Below are 20,930 nucleotides of genomic sequence, written 5' to 3'. Positions count from 1 at the left end.
CCCCCCCTCCAACCACCCTTTCTAATGCACAGTCCCACCCACCAAAATGACCAGTCTACAGAAACTCCACTGAAGCTGGCATCTTGGTATTTTCCTGGACATGGGTGCCACCTTCTTGGACTCTGGGCGCTAGGCAGGGCTTACTACTACCAAATCACAGTCTTGTTACACTTGTAACAGCTGATCACAGGGAGCTCTCAGAAAATAGCCCAGGGTATAGGACCTGGTAAGCGCAGTATATCGCTGGAATATGCTTATCTGTAAACCCAACTGCAGACACTGCCGCGGACACTACACGTCGGGAGCTATGACCTTCTTATTTGCAGAGTTGACCTGTACTCACGAGATATAAGCCTTTCATTGAACAGCTCATTATGTCCGACTGTTTCTCTCTCACTCTCTCCCCCACCCACCATCCCTCCCTCCCTCCCACCCTAACTGCCTACCTCCTTCTCTCTTCCACTGTCTCTCCTTTTAACCTCTTTCTATCCTTATGTCCTTCTCTTTTGATTTGCTGTCTTTATGTCTCTCGCTCCCCCATGTTCTCAGTCTTGGGTTTTCTGTGAGGTCCAGCAAGGTAGAGGTTTTGCAAAAAAAGTACATAATAGTGTGTCTTGGGCAACCACCACTCAATTGTCCCAAAAGAATCGGAGTCTCTGTGTGGTTACACCTTTGTAATTCCTTCCATTGTGGGTCATGTTAGAATACCTGCCAGCCTTTCACTGACAGATTCTAGGAACAGTGACAGATGTCCCTCCAAATTGGCCTTGTCACTGCACAAGACTTAGAGACTCAGGAGGGCGGGAGACAGACAGGTTCTCCTCCTTGTCTTGGTGAACACAGAGACCATTGCTTGGTAGAGCACCAGGGATGAGCTCTCCTTCTCCTTGGTCAGCAGGTCAGGCAGTTGTAAACCTTCTCTGTGGTGGTGACAGGAGATCGACTTGTCCCACGACACGATTTCTAGGGCAAGTGGTTCCTGGCTGTTGGGCAGTGTAGATGACAGAATGCTTCCCATTGGACCGCATCCTTCCAGCCAATTTGCCGTGACACAGAGCAACGCCAAGGATGCCATTCTCATAAGGCTGAGCTGCCAAAGTTTTGATGGAAGAAAGTACTGTTGTACTCTCCTGGAGCACAAGTCAGTCACCCTAACATTACCTCAAGGTGTTTTTCTCATATATTGGTTACCTCGAGAAATATTTCTCATTTGCTTGACAAGAGCATAAAGAAATGTGGTTGATTTGGGGTTTCTTTCTCCTGCATATGCTGTTTTGGACCATTTGGTCTACTGTGTCTATGGCATCGGTCTGTCGACACAGGTGTTTTTTTCTCTTTTTTTCCATCCCAAGGGGTGCAAAGACACTCCTTCAGTGTGTTTGACTTCAAATGGCACTGCATCAGGGACACTCTTAGTTATATTTCTGTTGTCCCAGAGTTCTCAATTGCCCTAAGTTCAGATACTTTATTATTAGAGGTATAACATTTCAGTGTATGCATACACATACATAGGTGAATGCACACACCATAGATGTATACATTATATATATATATATATATATATATATATATATATATATATATATATATATATATATATATATATATATACACACACACACACACACACATACACATATATGTGTGTGTGTGTGTATATATATATATATATATATATATATATATATATATATATATATATACACACACACAGTTAAATCATACCTAAAATGTCCTTATGTAATCCTGCATCTGAGCATGTGAATAACATACATAACATATATATGAATATATATATATATATATATATATATATGTCAGTGCATCCTAAGTGTGCTCAGAGTGATCAGACAGCACGAGGGACATCAGACAGTATGGCGGGGACAGATAGCTTCATGCAGGATCCAATTTATCCTCAACAGTGAGAGACTTCGCAGGCACACTGATAAACCTTGTAGCCCAACTGAAGCAGTAAGTCCCTATCCGCCCACCTGAATTACAATGGTTTCTTCACCACCACTGTCCACTTTGGAAGGAGCAGACTAGGTGCCTGCCAGCAAATCCCTCCTGCCTGCACCCCTTGCCTCAATCTACTCCACCCCTGGTGAATCTACTCCAGGGCTTCGGCCCTCCTGTGGCCTGAGGCACCCTAAAATGCAAGGAAACCACTGACAATGCGTCCTGTGGAGGTGAAAGTACATCGGTATGGCTACCCTTTAGCGTCACTGCAATGTCTCCTGAGGAGAGATGACCTCCTCTGTGGCACCACTCACATTAATTGCTGGTACCCTCCAGAAGTTCCTGGACAAAGGGAGAAGTGCTTACCCTATCCGTGATATAGTGTGAGTAATGCCATCTCCTACATATAGGCCACTGGGGAAGAAACACTCATGGGGCACAGCTTGGCAAAAGCATTTCAGCCTGACTCCACACTCCTTGACATTACCTATTTGCATTTTGCCAGCAGAGGTGAGAACATGGGCACCAAAAGGATTTCATATGAGGCCATTCCTTCTGCAGGGAAGTGACCTGTCCCTGGCTTGTCTCTTTTTGCCCAGTTATCAGAGCGACAAGACCAGCAGTGTCACAACTGGCCCAATGCAGGAGACTCTCATTCACTGACCCACAGTCCCTTCCTCCAGGATGATAGGAGAAAGGCCCAGGCAGCGTGTTACAAGGGTAACATCACACTGCACAGCTACACTTCCAACACACTGCCTTAAATGCCGCTCCCTCATGCAGAGGTCATGAGTGCCTGCAAACTGTCAACATTCCCATTACCACTCCTAGGGCTAGTGACCCCTAACTCAGAAAGTCATGTGTCTTGTGTTGTATCATTGTGTGGCCACCATCCAAGAGAAAGGGTATACATGAAGCTGCCTAAACCACAGGGACTGGGGACAGCAGTGGGTAACGTTTTACTTTAGGCCCTGCTCATTTGGCTGTGCCCTGTGTCTGGCACCTTCACACACGATAAGGTTTCATTGTTAAAGCAGCCTGCCTTCCTCTTAACCCCAACCCCACAGACTGTAGCCTATTAGAAAGAACCACTGCCTGTCAGGAATTGCACTTCCTGCTGTACTCTCGTCTCCACTTCCAGAAGCCTGCCTCTGTCCCCTACACAGCTCATTCCACAGGCTGCAGATCCTATCCCACCCCTGGAGGTTGTCTGCTCATTAAGCCCACATAATCCATCATACACACAACACTCAGAAGGCGACACTGCTCAGCTTCCTTATTTCTCTTTCAGTATCACTCCAGATAGCTCATGCAAACCTCTGAAACTTCCACAGCAGATCCATTCCTCATGTCTGTGGTGTGCAAAAGAACCAAGTGGACCAATTATGCCATCTCTTTCATAGGCAGACACTTCTAGCTCATGTTCTACTAGGCCAAATTTCATGATCGGCCCTCTGCCTCTCAGGATCTATAGTGCCCCCAACACATACACATGACAAGCAGGCACACACCCACATGAGTAAATCAATGGAAGTCGATGTGCGACCACATGGCGGACTCACCGATTGACTCAGTGGGCAGACACCTTGCCCTTGAAATCACATTACATTTACACCCAGGGTTTTAAATACAGAAATGCAGATATCTGTTGCCATTGTAAAGGCCTCCTGCATGAGTGTGAAATATCTTGTGTACTTGCTTTATCCATACAGAAAAGGATAGGGCAAGATAAGCAGGATTTGCTCTTCGTGCTGAATGCCTTAAGAAACATTTACAGGGCAGTTTGTGTTTGGCTTACTGACTCTACAGGACAATAACTCCTTACTGAGGCCAAGTCCTGCTGGGCAATTTAGAAGTGTGTGACAAGGTATAAGCTCCCAGATGAGAATCAGAGTGTGTACATAGGAAAATAGGTTGTGAAGTCCTGACTAAGATCAGTGGTGGTAGTGGAAGGAATGTGAGACTGAATGAAGAAAGAGGTAGGCACAAAGAGAGCACTGCAAAAATCTATTTGATGTTTCTGGATGGTGTCTTGGAGAAGACCAATGTGGACAAATCACTCTGTGAAAGTCTGAGGGGCACAGGGAGGGTTGAGAACACTGGCACACAGGACTTGGGTTCTCAACGTTACCTCTTGCAAGGCCCTACATCTCCATCATGTGTCCCATTCAAAGTTCAACCCTTGCGAGGGGAACCCCAGTTTTTCCATCATTTCTTGAAAATCTAATGGGAGGAGAAATGAAATTTGTGAGCATCCAAGGTGGCATGAGCAGCTAGGTAGAGAGTCACAAAACATCGTTGCCCATATATTACCCACTATTTAAAAATAAGACCTACAATGTCCATATGTAACCATGCATCTGAGCATGTGAATAGTATATATGTGTGTATGTGTGTGTGTATATATATATATATATATATATATATATATATATATATATATATATATATATATATATAGACATCTGTGGTGGGTGCTTTAATCTATGTATGTTTATGTGTACACTGAACTGTGGTACCACTCATAAAAAAAGCATCTGAACTTTGGGTAATTGTGAACTCTGGGACGACAGAGATCTGACCAAGAGTGTCACTCATCTAGTGCCATAGGAGGGCAGACACATAGAGTGAAAGAAACCCCTGTGTCGAGTTACTGATGCCATAAACACAGTACACTGAATGGTCCCAATCAGCATATGCAGTAAAGATAGAAACCCCAAATAAACCACATTTCTCATATTCTTGTCACGTGAAAGAAATCTTTCCCCTGAGGTGACAAACATAGCAGAAAAAGGCCTTGAGTAATGTATGGGTAGCTGACTTGTACTCCAGGGACAACAATCCTTTCTTCAGTCACAATTATGGCAGGTCAGTCTTATGGAAACACCAACCTTGGCTTTGCTCTATGTCATGGTCAACAGGGTGGTAGGGCGTGTCAGCTGGGAAGCATTCTGCTTTGCACACTGCCCAACAGCAATAACCATTTGCCCTAGAAATTGTGTTGTGGGACATTTCCATACCCTGGCACTGCCACAGGGAAGGTATGCATCTGTCTGAGCTGCTGACCAGGGAGCAGACAGCTCATGCCTTTTTCTCTGCCATGCAATGGTCACTGAGTTCACCAAGACAAGGAGGAGATGGTGTCCATCATCTGCTCTCCTGAGTCTCTAAGATTTGTGCAGTGTAATGGCCAAATTGGAGGGACATTTGTCAGTGTTCTTAGAATCTGTATGTGAAAGGAAGGCAGGCTTCCTGGAATGACCCATGATAGGAGGATTTTAGAAAAGTGTAACCACACAGAGACTTGGATTCTTTTAGGGCAGGAACAGGAGTAATGTCATAGGAATGGTGACTGGGAGGTGGTCTTCTTGAGTTCTCCACTGGAACTTGCCACAAGTTGAACATCTATAACCCTTCAAAGGACTCTCTGCTCATCACACAGAACAGCTAAGTGACACGCACAAGGATTACTTGAATCAGGTAGGAAAATTGGGTGAGCAGGGTACAGGGAAGGGAACAGAGTGAAGACACGGCCCGCATCCATTGCTGCAGAGATGAAGGGGGTCCCAGGACAGATCAGAGACCACAAGAGCCAGGAGGTGGGCTCTTTCCCTGCTTGCCAAAGCTGATCTCTCCTGCTGAGAGCAGCATATCCAGCATTTGAGGCAGTAACCTCAGCTGAGGACCTCCAGGTAGGAAAAGGACATGAACTCCATACCTGGGCCCCTCCCCCTCACTCTCCTAATCCTACCCCCACCCTTCAAGACTCAAGCTGGCCCCTGAACTGTGGAGTAGTGTCAGATTACAGAGGAACCTTAGCACTCAAGATCTGGGAAGCCCTGACTTGCATCTCTCACCCAGGGAAGAGGCTTGGAAGAGTGTGACATTACTGGGATGGGAGAGAAAAGACTCCTCTATCTATAGCCCCCACCTTTTCTGGCCTACCTGGGGCAGGGCAATTAACATGCAGAGACATTCCCAGGGGTCAGCAGTAGGTAGCAGATGCAGCTCTGGGCTTTCAGCAGGTGAAATCTCCCACCATACACACACACACACACACACACACACACACACACACACACACACACACTCACAGAAGAAGTGCCCTAAGAATCAGGAGTCCTGGGCACAGGGCCTGCTGTGGTACTCTCTGTGTGCATATGTGCAGGCAAGAGCAGAAACTGCACTGACTTTCTAAAAACTACCATCCACACCTCAGAGCCCCGCTCATCTAAAACTACAGTCCCAGGATCACTCTGGGCACCAGGTGACTGGCTCTGCCTGCACAAGTCTCGGAGAACTCTTGGGTACGGCAGAGGACAACCTAAAGATTACTTGGTGGGCTTAAGCTAAGACTGATGCTGGGCTTTCTGCTCTGTTTTGTATTTGTATTTTTGAAATTCTTTCCAAAGTGTGCGTTAAGTGTGGGTTACATGTGAGAGTATTTGTTTTTTTCTTTTTTTGTTGTTGTTGTTGTTGCACTTGGTGATTTGCTTTCCTCTGAAATTGCCCTAAAGCAAGGCCCATCTCAAGAGGCATGATATTCAATACACCTAGAGGCCAAATCCTGACCAAACCAGGTATTACTGGGTTTGACCTACAAATGACAGACCCAGGAGAATTCTCTATAGACACAAGTGCCCATAGTGACCAAGCTTCATTTGAGCAGTCAACCCTCACACAGCAGAACATCCACTGTGGGCAGATAAGTCTCACAACTAGTGACAAGCCAAAAGCAATTAAAGATCAACTTTAACAGGACAATACATACAACACTATTCTCACCTAAGGAGCACACTCACAGGAGAAGAAGGAAGTGGTGCGAGTGAAATATAAAGGACACATACTACATAAGGTATTCCAGCAAAAACCAAGAACCCTCGGGGATCTACCTAATACATCAAAGCAAACACACAGAGTCAGCCAGCATGGGGAAACAAAGAAACATGTCCCAAATAAAGGAACAGAAAAAAACAACCAGAATTGGAGTCAAATGAAATAGAGGTACCAGAGACAGAGTTAAGAACACTGATGATAAGAATATTTAAGGAACTTAGTGACTACATAAAGAAGGATAGAGTGATCATAATGAAAAACGAGGTATAAAAAAAGAATACAATACCTGAAATAAAGAACACCCTTGTAGGAATTACCAGCCAGTTAGATGAAGCAGAGCATCGAATCAGTGATGTATAAAACAAGTTAACAGCGATCACCCAAAAGAACAACAACAAAAAAGGGATGTCATCAAAATTGTGGCGTGAGGTGAGCCTCCGTAAAACTCCCCTGGAATTTACAACTAATCAAACCACAATAACTCCACAAAGGACTACCTGCACAGAAGACAGGCAAGATGAAGAGGCCCACTACTGAATTTCCCTAAAGGTGGGCAAATCATGTAAGGTGGGAGGGGGAAAGGGAGAAGTGCGGAGACAGAGATGTGCGGGTGCAGGACACAGACCTAGCTCAGTGCTCCAAGCTAGCTGCATCCTAGAACTACCACAGATGCGGGAGAGGGAAAAACTCTGACTGCTAGGGTCCAGATTATGGCACACAGGGCTCATGGGGCAGCATGTAACACGGCTGAACCCAACACTTACGGCAGAGATCTCGGAGCAAAGACTGAGGGAAGAAGGCTGAATACGGTGGTTTAAGCCCTCAGTGATGAGCAGAGAACAGAAGCCTTAGGCACTGAGACTTGCCGCCCTCTCCCTACCTTCCCAGGCTTGCCCCACTCTCACCTCCCTGGTACTAGAAGCAGAACAGTAACAGTGTCAGATCCAAAGAACAGAATATTTGCTCTTTTGAGAACTATGGATCGCATACACAGATTCACAGCCCAACTAGTTCCAGCAAAGGGCAGGGAGCTGTGGAAGCAGGACCAGCTGTGGTGGTAGTAGCTGCTATTGTTCTGGGCCACCTCTCTCAACTCACTACACCCCTGGACCCACCTATATGGGCGGATACCTGCAGGTGTAAACAGAACTGCTGAAACATACAGCTCTGAATCAGGTGCAGGAAGACCTTTGGAACTTCAAAAGCTCTCACCTTACCACTGGGAAACTGCACCCTGTGACCCAGGTGAACTTATAACAGAGGAGAAAACTGTCTCCCAGGTAATCACACCATTGTGTGAGAAGCTGGAATAGCGCAGAGAAAACTTAGCATGACTGTGTGAGTAAGAAATAAAGGGCTATAGTCGGACACAAAACAAAACATTCTACCAACAAGTACTGGAAAACTAAAGTAAGACCTCTTCCTATCAACCAGTTGCTGAAGCTACTCCTGTATATGGCTAGGAAGAGCCATAATAAATCAGTAATTGCCATGAATAACCAAGGTAACAAGACAGTTCAGCAAGAAAGTGAAAAGTCTCCAGAAAAGGAACTTAAAAATAACAAAATATATGACTTAAATGAATGAGATTTCAAGATTGCAGTTCTGAAAAAACTCAACGAGTTGCAAGAAAACACAGAAAGGCAATTTAATAAACTCAGAAACAAAATCAAAGAACACTGTGAGCATTTTACAAAAAAAAATTAAAAATTTTAAAAAACAAACCAATAGAATTTCTGGAGATTAAGAACTCAATAGAAGAAATTAAGAATGAAATAACCAGCTTAGGAAGTAGAGTTGACGAGATGGAGGGAAGAATCAGTGACATCGAAGATAGAAACCTGGAAATGACATGGATGGAAGAAAGAGAATTGAGATTTAAAGAAATGAAAGAACTCTACAAGAGCATTCTGACTCCATCAGAAAGAACTATATAAGAATAATAAGCATACCAGAAGGAGAAAAAAGAGAGAAGGGAACAGAGAATATATTCAAACAAATTGTTGATGAGAACTTCCCATCTTGTGGACAGAACTGGATCCTGAAATCCAAGAAGCAAATTGAACACCTAATTACCTCAATCCCAAAAGGCCTTCTCCAAGACACATTGTATTGAAGCTGTCTAAAATCAACAACAAAGAAATAATCCTCAAGGCAGCCAGGGAAAAGAAGATGGTAACCTGCAAAGGAAAGCTCATTAGATTATCATCAGATTTTTCAGCAGAAACTCTGCAAGCCATGAGGGAGGGGAACCAAATATTCAAACTATTGAGATAGAGAAATTATGAACCAAGAATCTTATATTCAACAAAGATATCCTTTAGATATGAAGAAGGAATGAAGACATTTCCAGACATATAGAAGCTGAGGAAATTTTCTAAAACACGACGTGCACTACAAGAAATACTAAAGGAGGCTATTTGACCACCATCAACAGGGACAATCTGTGGCAACCAAAACATAAAAAGGGGGAGAGTAGAGGCCTGAACCGGAATATGGGAATGGAGTAAGTAAGCGTGCTGAAGAAAATGGAATAATCTAAATATCAAATTTTCTTTTAAGTAAACTTAAGGGTAACCACTCAAAAAAAAAAAAAAAAAAAAAAAAATCCAGAACTGACATATATACTGTAATTAAAGAGGAAACTGAGGGAAGCATAATAGAATACCACCATACAGAAATAATAGACAACAACAAAAAGGCAAAGAAAAAATGGAGCCACAGCCCTGAAAGAAAAACTAAAGATAGAATGACAGGAAATCTTCACATATCAATAATCACCCTAAATGTAAATCGACTGAACTCACAAACAAAAAGGCACAGAACAGCAGATTAGATCAAAAAACTAAACCCGACCATATGCTGCCTCCAAAGACACATCTCAGCCACAAGGACAAGCATAGACTGAAATGAAAGGTTGGAAATTGACAGTCCAAGCAAATGGAATCCAGAAAAAGTCAGTTATAGCCATAATAATATCAGATGAAACAGACTTTAAAGAGAAAAAAAATAACAAGAGACAAATATGGACATTTCATAATGGTAAAGGGGACTATACAACAAGAAGACATAACAGTCATCAATATTTATGCCCCCGATCAGGGAGCACAAAAATATACCAATCAACTACTAATAGATCTATGGGCGAAATTAACCAAAACACAATTATACTAGGGAACTTAAGTACATCATTAACAGCTATGGATAGATCATCCAAACAAAAAATAAATAATGAAATAGCAGCCTTCATGACACATTAGATTAAATGGACATAATTGATATATATAGAGTACTTCATCCTAAAACATCAGACTATATGTTCTTTTCTAGTGTACATGGAACATTCTAAAGGATAGACCATATATTGGGACATAAAATCAGCCTCAGCAAATTTAAGAAGATTGAAATCATACCAAGCATACTCTATGATCACAAGGCTTTGAAATAGGAGATCAACTGCAAAAAGAAAATAGGAAAAAACACAAATACATGGAGACTAACAACATACTTTTAAACAATGATGGGTCAAAGAAGAAGTTAGAGGAAAGATCAAAAGATACATAGAAACAAATGACAATGAAAATACATCCTACCAAAATTTTTGGGATGCATCGAAAGCAGTTTTAAGAGGGAAATTTATCTCATCACAGGCCTATCTCAAGAAACAAGAAAAATCGAAATAAATAACCTCATGTTACACCTTAAAGAATGAGAAAAAGAACAAGTGAAACCCAAGGTCAACAGAATAAAGGAAATAACAAAAATCAGAGCAGAACTAAATGAAATAGAGAACAAAAAGACAATAGAAAAAATTAATGTGACAAAGAGCTGGTTCTTTGAAAAGATTAACAAAATTGACAAACCCTTGACTAGACTCACTAGATAAAAACAGAGAAGACACTAATTAACAAAATCAGAAATGAAAAAGGGGAAGTTATCATGGACACCACAGAAATACAAAGGATCATCCAAGAATACTAAGAAGGACTATATTCCACCAGATTCAATAACCTAGAAGAAATGGACAAGTTCTTAGAAACGTATAGCCTTCCAAGGCAGAACCATGAAGAACTGGAAAATCTAAACAGACCAATCACCAGAAATTGAATCACTCATCGAAAACCTTCCCAAAAGCAAGAGTCCGGGAACTGATGGCTTCACTAGTGAATTCTATCAAACCTTCGAAGAGGATCTAATACCAATCCTGCTCAAACTCTTCCAAAAAATTGAAGAAGAGACAGTACTCACTAACTCATTTTATGAGGCCAACATTTCCATGATACAAAAACCTGGTAAGGACAGCACAAAAAAAGAAAACTACTGACCAATATCTCTGATGAATACAGATGCAAAAATCCTAAATAGAATTCTAGCAAATTGAGTACAACAATGCATTAAAAAGATTATTGATCACGACAAAGTGGGGTTCATCCCCGGGTAACAGGGATGGTTCAACATCCGGAAATCCATCAATGTGGTACAACATATAAACAAAATAAAAGAGAAAAATTATATGATTATATCAATTGATGCAGAAAAAGCATTTGACAAGATACAACATTCATTTATGATTAAAACGCATAATAAAATAGGTATAGAAGGAAAATAACTTAACATAATAAATGCCATATATGACAAGCCCTCTGCTAATCTCATAATTAATGGTGAAAAACTGAAGCCCTTTGCTCTACGTTCAGGAACACGACAGGGCTGTCCCCTACCACCTCTGCTTTTCAAAATAGTGTTGGAAGTCCTTGCCAGAGCAATCATGCAAGAGAAATAAATAAAAGGCATCCAAATTGAGAATGAAGAAGTTAAATTATCACTCTTTGCAGATGACATGATGCTATATATAGAGAAACCTAAAGACTCCACCAAAAAGCTATTAGAAGTAATCAACAAATACAGTAAAGTTGCTGGCCACAAAATCAACATACAAAAGTCCATTGAATCCTATATACTAACACTGAAATCTGAGAAAAAAATACAAAAAAAATCCTTTTGCAATTGCAGCATAAAGAATAAAATACCTAGGAATAAACTTAACAAAGGATGTGAAGGACCTATATGCTGAAAACTTTAAGACATTTTTGAAAGAAATAGAAGAAGACACAAAGAAATGGAAAGACATTCCGTGCTCATGGATTGGAAGAATCACATAGTTAAAATGGCCATATTACCCAACGCAATATACAGATTTAATGCAATCCCCATCAAAATCCCAGTGGCATTTTTAAAGAAATAGAAGAAAAAACCATCAGATTTGTTTGGAACCACAAAAGACCCCGAATAGCCAAAGCAATCTTAAGAAAAAATAACAGTACTGTAGGTATCACATTCCCTGACTTTAGCTTGCACTACAGGCCTACAATAATCAAAACAGCATGCTGCTGGCAGAAAAACAGACACATGGACCAATAGAACAGAATTGTGAACCCAGAAATAAAACCACACAAATATGGACAGATAATTTTTGACAAAGTAGCTAAAAACATACAATGGAGGAAAGACAACCTCTTCAATAAATGGTGCTGGGAGAACTGGATAGCCATGTGCAAAAGAGTGAAACTGGACTGCTATCTGTCACCATGTACCAAAATTAATTCAAAATGGATCGAAGACTTAAGCATAAGACCTGACACGATAAACCACATGGAATAAAACATAGGTTTTAAACTTATGGACATGGGTTCAAAGAGCACTTAATGAACTGAACTCCAAAGACAATGGAAATAAACCTAAAATAAACAAATGTGACTATATGAAACTTAAAATTTTCCAAACAGCAAAAGACATCATCCACAAAATAAAGAGGCAACCAACTGAATGGGCAAAGATTTTTGTAAACAGTGCTGCCGATAAGGGGCTAATATCTAAAATATACAAGGAACTCATGAAACTCAACTCATTGAAAAATGGGTAGAAGACCTGAAGAGACATATCTCCAAAGAGTACACACAAATGGCAAATAGATATATGAAAATAATGCTCAACATCACTAATCATCAGAGAAATGCAAATAAAAACCACAATGAGATATCTCCTCACACCAGTCAGAATGGCTATCATCAACAAGACAAATAGTAACAAGTGTTGGAGAGGCTGTGGAGAGAAAGGAACTCTCATATACTGTTGTTAGGAATGCAGACTGGTGCAGCCATTATGGTAGGCAGTGTGGAGGTTCCTCAAAACATTACAAATATAATTACCGTATGACCCAGCAACCCCTCTCCTGGGTATCTACCGAAAAAATCTGAAAACATTTATAGATAAAGACACATGTGCTCCAATGTTCATTGCAGCTTTGTTTAAGGTGGCCAAGACATGGAAACAACCAAAACATCCTTCGATAGATGAGTGGATAAAGAAGTTGTGGTATATGTACACAATAGAATACTATTCGGCAGTAAGAAAAGATGATATAGATGATGTTTGTGACAAAATGAATGGATCTTGATAGTATAATGATAAGCGAAATAAATCAGACAGAAAAAGCAGAGAATCATATCATTTAATTGATATGTGGTATGTAAACCAAAAACCACAAAGAACAAGACAAACAAATGAGAAACAGAAACTCATAGACACAGACAATAGTTTAGTAGTTACCAGAGGGTAAGGGGGCTGGGCGGTGGGAGACGAGGGTAAGGGGGATCAAATATATGGTGATGGAAGGAGAACTGACTCTGGGTTGTGAACACACAATGTGATTTATAGATGATGTAATAAATAATTGTACACCTGAAATCTATATAATTTTACTAATAATTTATACCCCAATAAATTTAAAAATGTATATGTAAAATAATAGACTCAGAATAGCCATGGCAATATTAAGAAAAAGTAAGTTGGAGGTATCATGCTATCTGATATCAAATTATACTCCAAGGCTGTAGTCATTTAAACAGTGTGGTATAGACATAAATACGGACACATGAACCAATGGAAAAGAATAGAGAGCCCAGATATAAATTGATGCTGATATGGTAATTTAATCTATGACATAGGAAACAAAAAAAAATATCCTATGGTAAAGACACTCTATTAAATAAACAGTGCTGCGAAAACTGGACAGATACATGCAAAGAAAGAAATTAGACTGCCTCCTTACTCCATATATATGAATAAACGCAAAGTAAACTAAAGACTTAAATGTAAACTGGAAATCCTAAAACTCCTAGAAGAAAACATAGGCAGTACACTCTCAGATATTACCTTTAGTAATATTTTTACTGATGTATCTCCTTGGTCTTGGGAAACAAAAGAAAAAATAAACACGTGGTACTAAATCAAACTAAAAACTTTTGCATGGCAAAAGATATCATCAACAAAATTAAAACACAACCTACTAAATAAAAGGTGTTCGCCAATCATATATCTGAAAAAGGATTAATATTCAAAATTTATTTAAAAACTCACACTACTCAACACCCAAACAAACAAACAATCTTACTAAAAATTGGGTAGTGGACCTTGATAGATATTTCCCCAAAGAGGACATACAGATGGACAATAGACTGAAAACACACTCAACATCATTAATCATCAGAGAAATACAAATAACAACCACAATGTTATATCACCTCACAACTGCCAGAATGGCAATCATCAATAAATCAACGAACAATGAGTCTTGGCGAGGACATGGAGAAAAGGGAACCCTGGTACACTTTTGTTGGAATTGTAAATTGGTGCAGCCACTATGAAAAACAGTATGGAGGTTCCTCAAAAGATTAAAAATGGCACTTACTTATGACACATCCATTCCATTTCTGGGTATTTATCAGAAGAAATCCAAACACTAATTTAAAAAGTTATGTTCACTGCAGCACTATTTACAATAGCCAAGATATGGAAACAAACAAAATGCCCATCAATAGACAATTGGATAAAAAGAAAATTGTGGTACATATATACAATGGAATATTACTGAGCCATAAAAAGTCTAAAATCCTACCCTTTGTGATAACATGGATGGATCTAGAAGGTATTAGGCCAAGTGAAATAAGTCAAATTGCGATACACAAATACCATATAATCTCCCATATATGTGGAATCTAAAAAACAAAATAAACAAAACAGAAATAGACTCATAAAAAAAAATGTATTGAAAAACAATGGAAATGGTTTAAGAGACCTCTGGGATAACATCAAGCACAACAAGAGCATCATAGGAATACCAGAAGGTGAAGAGAGGGAGCAAGGGATCAAGATTATATTTGAAATAATAATGTCCGAAAACTTCCCTAACTTGATGAAGGAAATCAACATACAAAGTCAGGAAGTGCAGAGAGTTCCAACAAGGATAAAACCAAACAGGTCCACACCAAGACACATTATAGTTAAAATGGCTACAGTTAAAGAGACAATCTTAAAAGCAGCAAGAGAAAGATAGAAGGTTACATACAAGGGAACTCCTATAATACTATCAAATGACTTTTCAACAGAAATATTGCAGGCCAGGAGGGAGTGGAAGGCAGTACTCAAAAAGTGATGGAAAACAAATGCCTACAACCTAGATTGCTTTATCCAGCAAGGCTATCATTTAAAATTGAAGGAGAGACAGAGAGCTTCTCAGGAAAGAATAAGCTAAAGGAATGTATTACCACCAAGCCAGCACTGCTGGAAATATTAACAGAGCTTCTGTAAACAGAAGAAAGATGAAAACAATCTGCCTACAAATTTTAAAAATGGCTATAAATATGTACCTATTAGTAATCACTTTAAATATAAATGGAATAAATGCTCCAATCAAAAGATATAGGGTGGCTGAGTGGATAAGAAAGCAAGACCCTTGTATATGCTGTAGACAGGAGATTCACCTCAGATCAAAAGATACACACAGGCTGAAAGTGAAGGGTTGGAGAAAAATATTTCATGCAAATGGAAATGAGAAAAAAAGCTGGAGTTGCAATGCTTATATCTGACAAAATAGGCTTTAAAATGAAGAATATAGTAAAAGACAAAGATGGGAACTATATAATAAAGGGATCAATCCAACAAGAGGACATTTCCATAGTAAATATCTATGCACCCAACATTGGAGCACCTAAATATGCAAAACAGATATTGACTGACATAATGACAGAGACAACAGTAACAGTACCATAGTAGGGGACTTCAACACAACTCTGACAACAAGGGACAGGTCTCCAGACATAAACATCAATATGGAAACAATGGCCTTAAATGACACATTGGACAATTTGGATTTAATCGATATTTTCAGAGGAATTTACCCCAAAGCTGTGGAATGCACATTCTTCTCAAGTGCATATGGAATATTTTCCAAGACAGACCATATGGTAGGCCACAAAACAAGTCTTGATAAATTTAAGAAAAGGGAAATCATACAAATTGTCTTATCTGACCATAGTGCACTGAAATTAGAAATGAATTACAGGGAAAAACAAACAAACAAACAAACAAACAAACAACAACCAAAAAAAAAAAAAAAAGAAAAGCCAGGAAGACACACCAATTCATGGAGTCTGAATAACATGTTGCTAAATAATGAATGGATCAACCATGTGATCAAGGAATAAATCAAAAGCTATCTCAAGACAAATGAAAATGAAAACACGAAAATCCAAAATCTATGGTATACAGCGAAAGCAGTCCTAAGAGGGAAATTTATGGTACTGCAGGTGTACCTAAAGAAACAAGAAAAATCACTAATAAAAATTTTATCTTCCAACTAAAGGGATCTGGAAAAAGAACAGCAAAATAAGCCTAAAGGAAGTACAAGAAAGGAGATAATAAAGATCAGAGCGGAAAAAAAAAAAAAAAATGAAATAGAAACCAGAAAAACAATACTAAAGGTCAATGAATCCAAGAGTTGGTTTTTAGAGAACATAAACAAAATTGACAAACCTTTAGTCTGACTCCTAAAATAAATAAATACATAAATACATAAATACATAAATAAATAAATGAATGAATGAATGAATGAATAAATAAATAAATAAAAAGAGAGAGGACCCAAATTAATAAAATAATTATTAAAAGAGAAGTGACAACAGACACCACAGAAATACAAAATACATACATACATACATACATACATACATACATACATAAATGAATAAATAAATAAATAAATAAAAAGCAAGAAATTACTATGAGCAACTATATGCCAACGAACTAGACAATCTTGAAGAAATGGACAATTTTCTAGAAGCATACAAACTTCCAAGGCTAACTCAAAAAGAAACAAATACCTGAATGGACTGATTACCACCAGGGTAATTGAGTCAGTAATCAGCAATCTCCCAACAAACAAAAGCCCTGGATCAGATGGCTTTACAGGTGAATTTTACAAAACTTTTAAAAAAGAATTATCACCTAATCTCCTCAAGCTATTCCAAAAAATCGAGAAGGAGGGAAGGCTCCAAAACACTTTTTATGAGGCCACTATCACCCTGATCCTAAATTTGGACAAAGACACTACAAACAAAAAACAATTAAACAAAAAACTACAGGTCGATATCTCTAACGAACATAGACGCAAAAATTCTCCTCAAAATAGTAGCGAACAGAATTTAGCAATTCCCTAAGAAGATCATACACCATGATCACGTGGGATTCATGTCTGGTATGCAAGGGTGGTTCAACACCCACAAATCAATTAATGTAATACACCACATTAACACAATGAAAAAAAAATCATATGATCATATCAATAGATGTAGAAAAAGCATTTGACAAACTCCAGGGACGATTTTTGATAAAAACCCTTAAGAAAGTGGGAACACAGGGACCATATCTCAACATAATAAAGGTCATATATGATAAACTCACTGCTAACTCATACTCAATGGGGAAAAGCTAAAACCATTCCCCTCAAGATCACGAACAAGGCAAGGTTACCCACTTTCTCCACTTTGATTCAACATACTGCTGGAAGTTCTAGCAACAGCAATCAGACAAGAAAAAGACATAAAAGGCATCCAAATTGGCCAGGAGGCAGTAAAATCGCGATTATATGCAGAAGGCATGACACTATATAGAGAGCATCTTAAAGACTCCTCCATACAAAATTAATATATACAAATAACAAAATATCAGGAGAAAAAATCCCATTTATAATTGCTTCAAAGACTATAAAATACTTGGGAATAAATTTCACCAAAGAAGTAAAAGATCTGTACTAAGAAAATTATAAGACCACGAAGAAAGAAATTAAAGAAGATACAAATAGATGGAGACACATACCATACTCATGGATAGGCAGAATTAATATAGTTAAAATGTCCATATTATCTAAGGCAATAAATATACAGATTCAACGCTATTCCTATCAAACTACCAAGGACATTTTTCACAGAAATAGAACATGTAATCCTAAAATATATATGAAATTATAAAAGACATCGGATAGCCTCGGCAACTTTAAGGAATAAGAACAAAGTGGGAGGTATAACGATACCTGACATCAAATTATACTACAAGGCTGCAATAATCAAAACAACATGGTACTGGCATAAAAACAGACACAGATCAATGGAACAGAATAGAGAGTCCAGAAATAAATCCATGCCTATGTGGTCATTTAACAGATGACAATGCAAGCAAGAATTTACGGTATGATAAAAAGACAGTGTATTCAACAAATGGTGCTGGGAGACCCAGACAGACAGATGCAAAAAAAAAAAAAAAAAGAAGCTGGTCCACCTCCTTACACCATATACAAGAATAAATTCAAAATGGATTAAAGCCTTACCTGTAAGATCTGAAACCACAACATTCCTAACAGAAAAGATAGGATGAAACTACAGACATAACCTGGAGTGAGATTTTTATTGCTATATCCCCTTGGGGAAGGGAAGTAAGAGAAAAAACAAACATGTGAGATTACATCAAACTAAAAAGTGTTTTCACAGCAAAGGAAACCATCAATAAAACAAAAAGGGATCCTACCAAATGGGAGAAGATATTTGCCAATGACATATCTGATATGGGTTTAATATCCCAAATTAAAAAAAAAAAAAAAAAAAAAAGAATCACTCAACTCATTTCCCAAAAAAACAAAATGGGCAGAGGACATGAAGAGACATTTTTCTAAAAAAAAAAAAAGGACATACAGATGGCAAACAGATATATGAAAAAATGCACAACCTCACTAATCATTAGATAAATGCCAATAAAAAACACAATGAGATACCACCTAACCTCAGTCAAAATGGCTATCATGAATAAATCAACAAGTGCTGGCGAGGTAGTGGAGAAAAGGAAATCCTTGTGCATTGTTGGTGGGATTGCGGACTGGTGCAGTCACTATGGGAAACTGTATGGAGGTACATCAAAAATCTGAAAATGGAACTACCTTATGATCCAGCAATTCCACTCCTACATGACTATCTGGAAATCCAAAACTCTAATTAAAAAAAATATATATATATATATATGCACCCCTATGTTTATTGCAGCCCAATACACAAATAGCCAAGACAAGGAAACAACCAAAAATGCCCATCATTAAACAACTGGATTAAGAAACTATGGTACATTTAAACAATGGAACATTACCCAGCCATAAAGAAGAATGAAGTCTTACCATTTGCAATAATCTGGATGGACCTAGAGAACATTATGTTAAGTGAAATAAGCCAGACAGAGAAAGACAAATACCATATGATCTCACTTATATGTGGAATCTGAAGAAAAAAATAAATGAATGAAGTAATCACAAACAGTCTCAGAGACAGAGAAAAAAACTGAGGGTTGCTAGATGGGAGGGGGAGTTGGGACAAGGGGGAAGTTGAGGGGAGTAGAAGTCACAGTCCATAACCACAAGATTGCCACAGGGGTATGACAGTCAATTTGGGGAATGTAATCAATAATGTTGTAAAGATTTTGTAGGGTATCCCATGGACACTTGTCTCATTAGGGAGACCACCTCAGGGATGATGTAGATGCCTGATCACTGCACTGTACACCTGAAGCTGAAGCTGCACAATAATGAATGTCAACTACAATTATATATATATATATATATATATATATATATATATATATATATATATATATATATATACACATACATACATATACACATAGAGACAGTGGAAATGTAATGACTGTGTCTGATGTCAAAGGGGTAGTGGATGGGGGTGGTGGGTTGTCACTGTTTGAGGGATATAAATGATAAATATCTAAGTATTACATAGTTTTGGGCACCTGAAACTAATAAAAAATGTGAAAAAAAGATTCGTTTAGGGCAATTCAGTTGTCGGTGCCGAAGACACTCTAGTACGAGCTTTATTTGCAAAACCTCACTTTGCTGGACCTCACAGAAAACTCAAGGTTCCAGAACATGGGACAGTGAGAGAAACGAAGACAGGGAATCACACAGTGAAGGAAGTAAGGATAGAAAGACAGAAAGGACAGATAGCAGAAGAGAGAGGGAGAAGGCAGGGAGGCAGGGATGGAGTGAGAGAGCAAATGAAGGAGATAGGGGGAGAGAGAGAGAGAGGAACAGGCCAATAGAATGATCCCTTTAATGGGGTGTTTATTTGCCCTTGAGAACAGGAGGTCAACTATTTAAATATTAACATCACAGCCCCATACTTGTAGAATCCTTGCCAGTGTCTGCAGCTTGGTTACAAAACATGCCAATTCCCGGGATATTCTGTGTTATCCATGTCACATATTCTATGGGCTATTTCCTCAGAGCTCCTTGTGGAACAGTTGGACAAGTATGACAAGACTATGATTTGGTAGTGGGAAATCTGGCCTAGCGCCCAGTGTCCCAGCCGGTGGCACACATGTCCAGGCTGCCGCAGGTGGGAGGGTGGCAGAGGCCTCCATCCTCAGCGTGGCATGGGAGCAGGAAGGAGGGGCCCGCACGTGGCCACATGAGGCAGTGCTGCTTGTAAAGGACATCGCACATGAGGTAGAGGTTGTGACAGAAGAGGAAGTGGTGGCCCAGGAGTCTGTGGATGATGATTCGGAGGCCCGGCAAGTGGAGGAACTCGGGGTCATGGGGGATGGACAGAACGAGGTACAGTGTGTTGGGAGTGAGGAGGAGTCACAGGCCCCGGTGTGGAAGGACAAGCCTGGGCCGACCCTGCTGGCACCACGCCGGCGTTCTGGGTACAGCCCACAGTCCCCACTGGAGTTGCTGCAGGCCCTTC

Source organism: Rhinolophus sinicus, unplaced genomic scaffold (assembly GCF_057876585.1).
Source record: "Rhinolophus sinicus isolate RSI-liver-muscle unplaced genomic scaffold, RSI-T2T HiC_scaffold_23, whole genome shotgun sequence".
Lineage (NCBI taxonomy): Eukaryota > Metazoa > Chordata > Mammalia > Chiroptera > Rhinolophidae > Rhinolophus > Rhinolophus sinicus.
Note: the sequence above shows the minus strand (reverse complement) of the source record.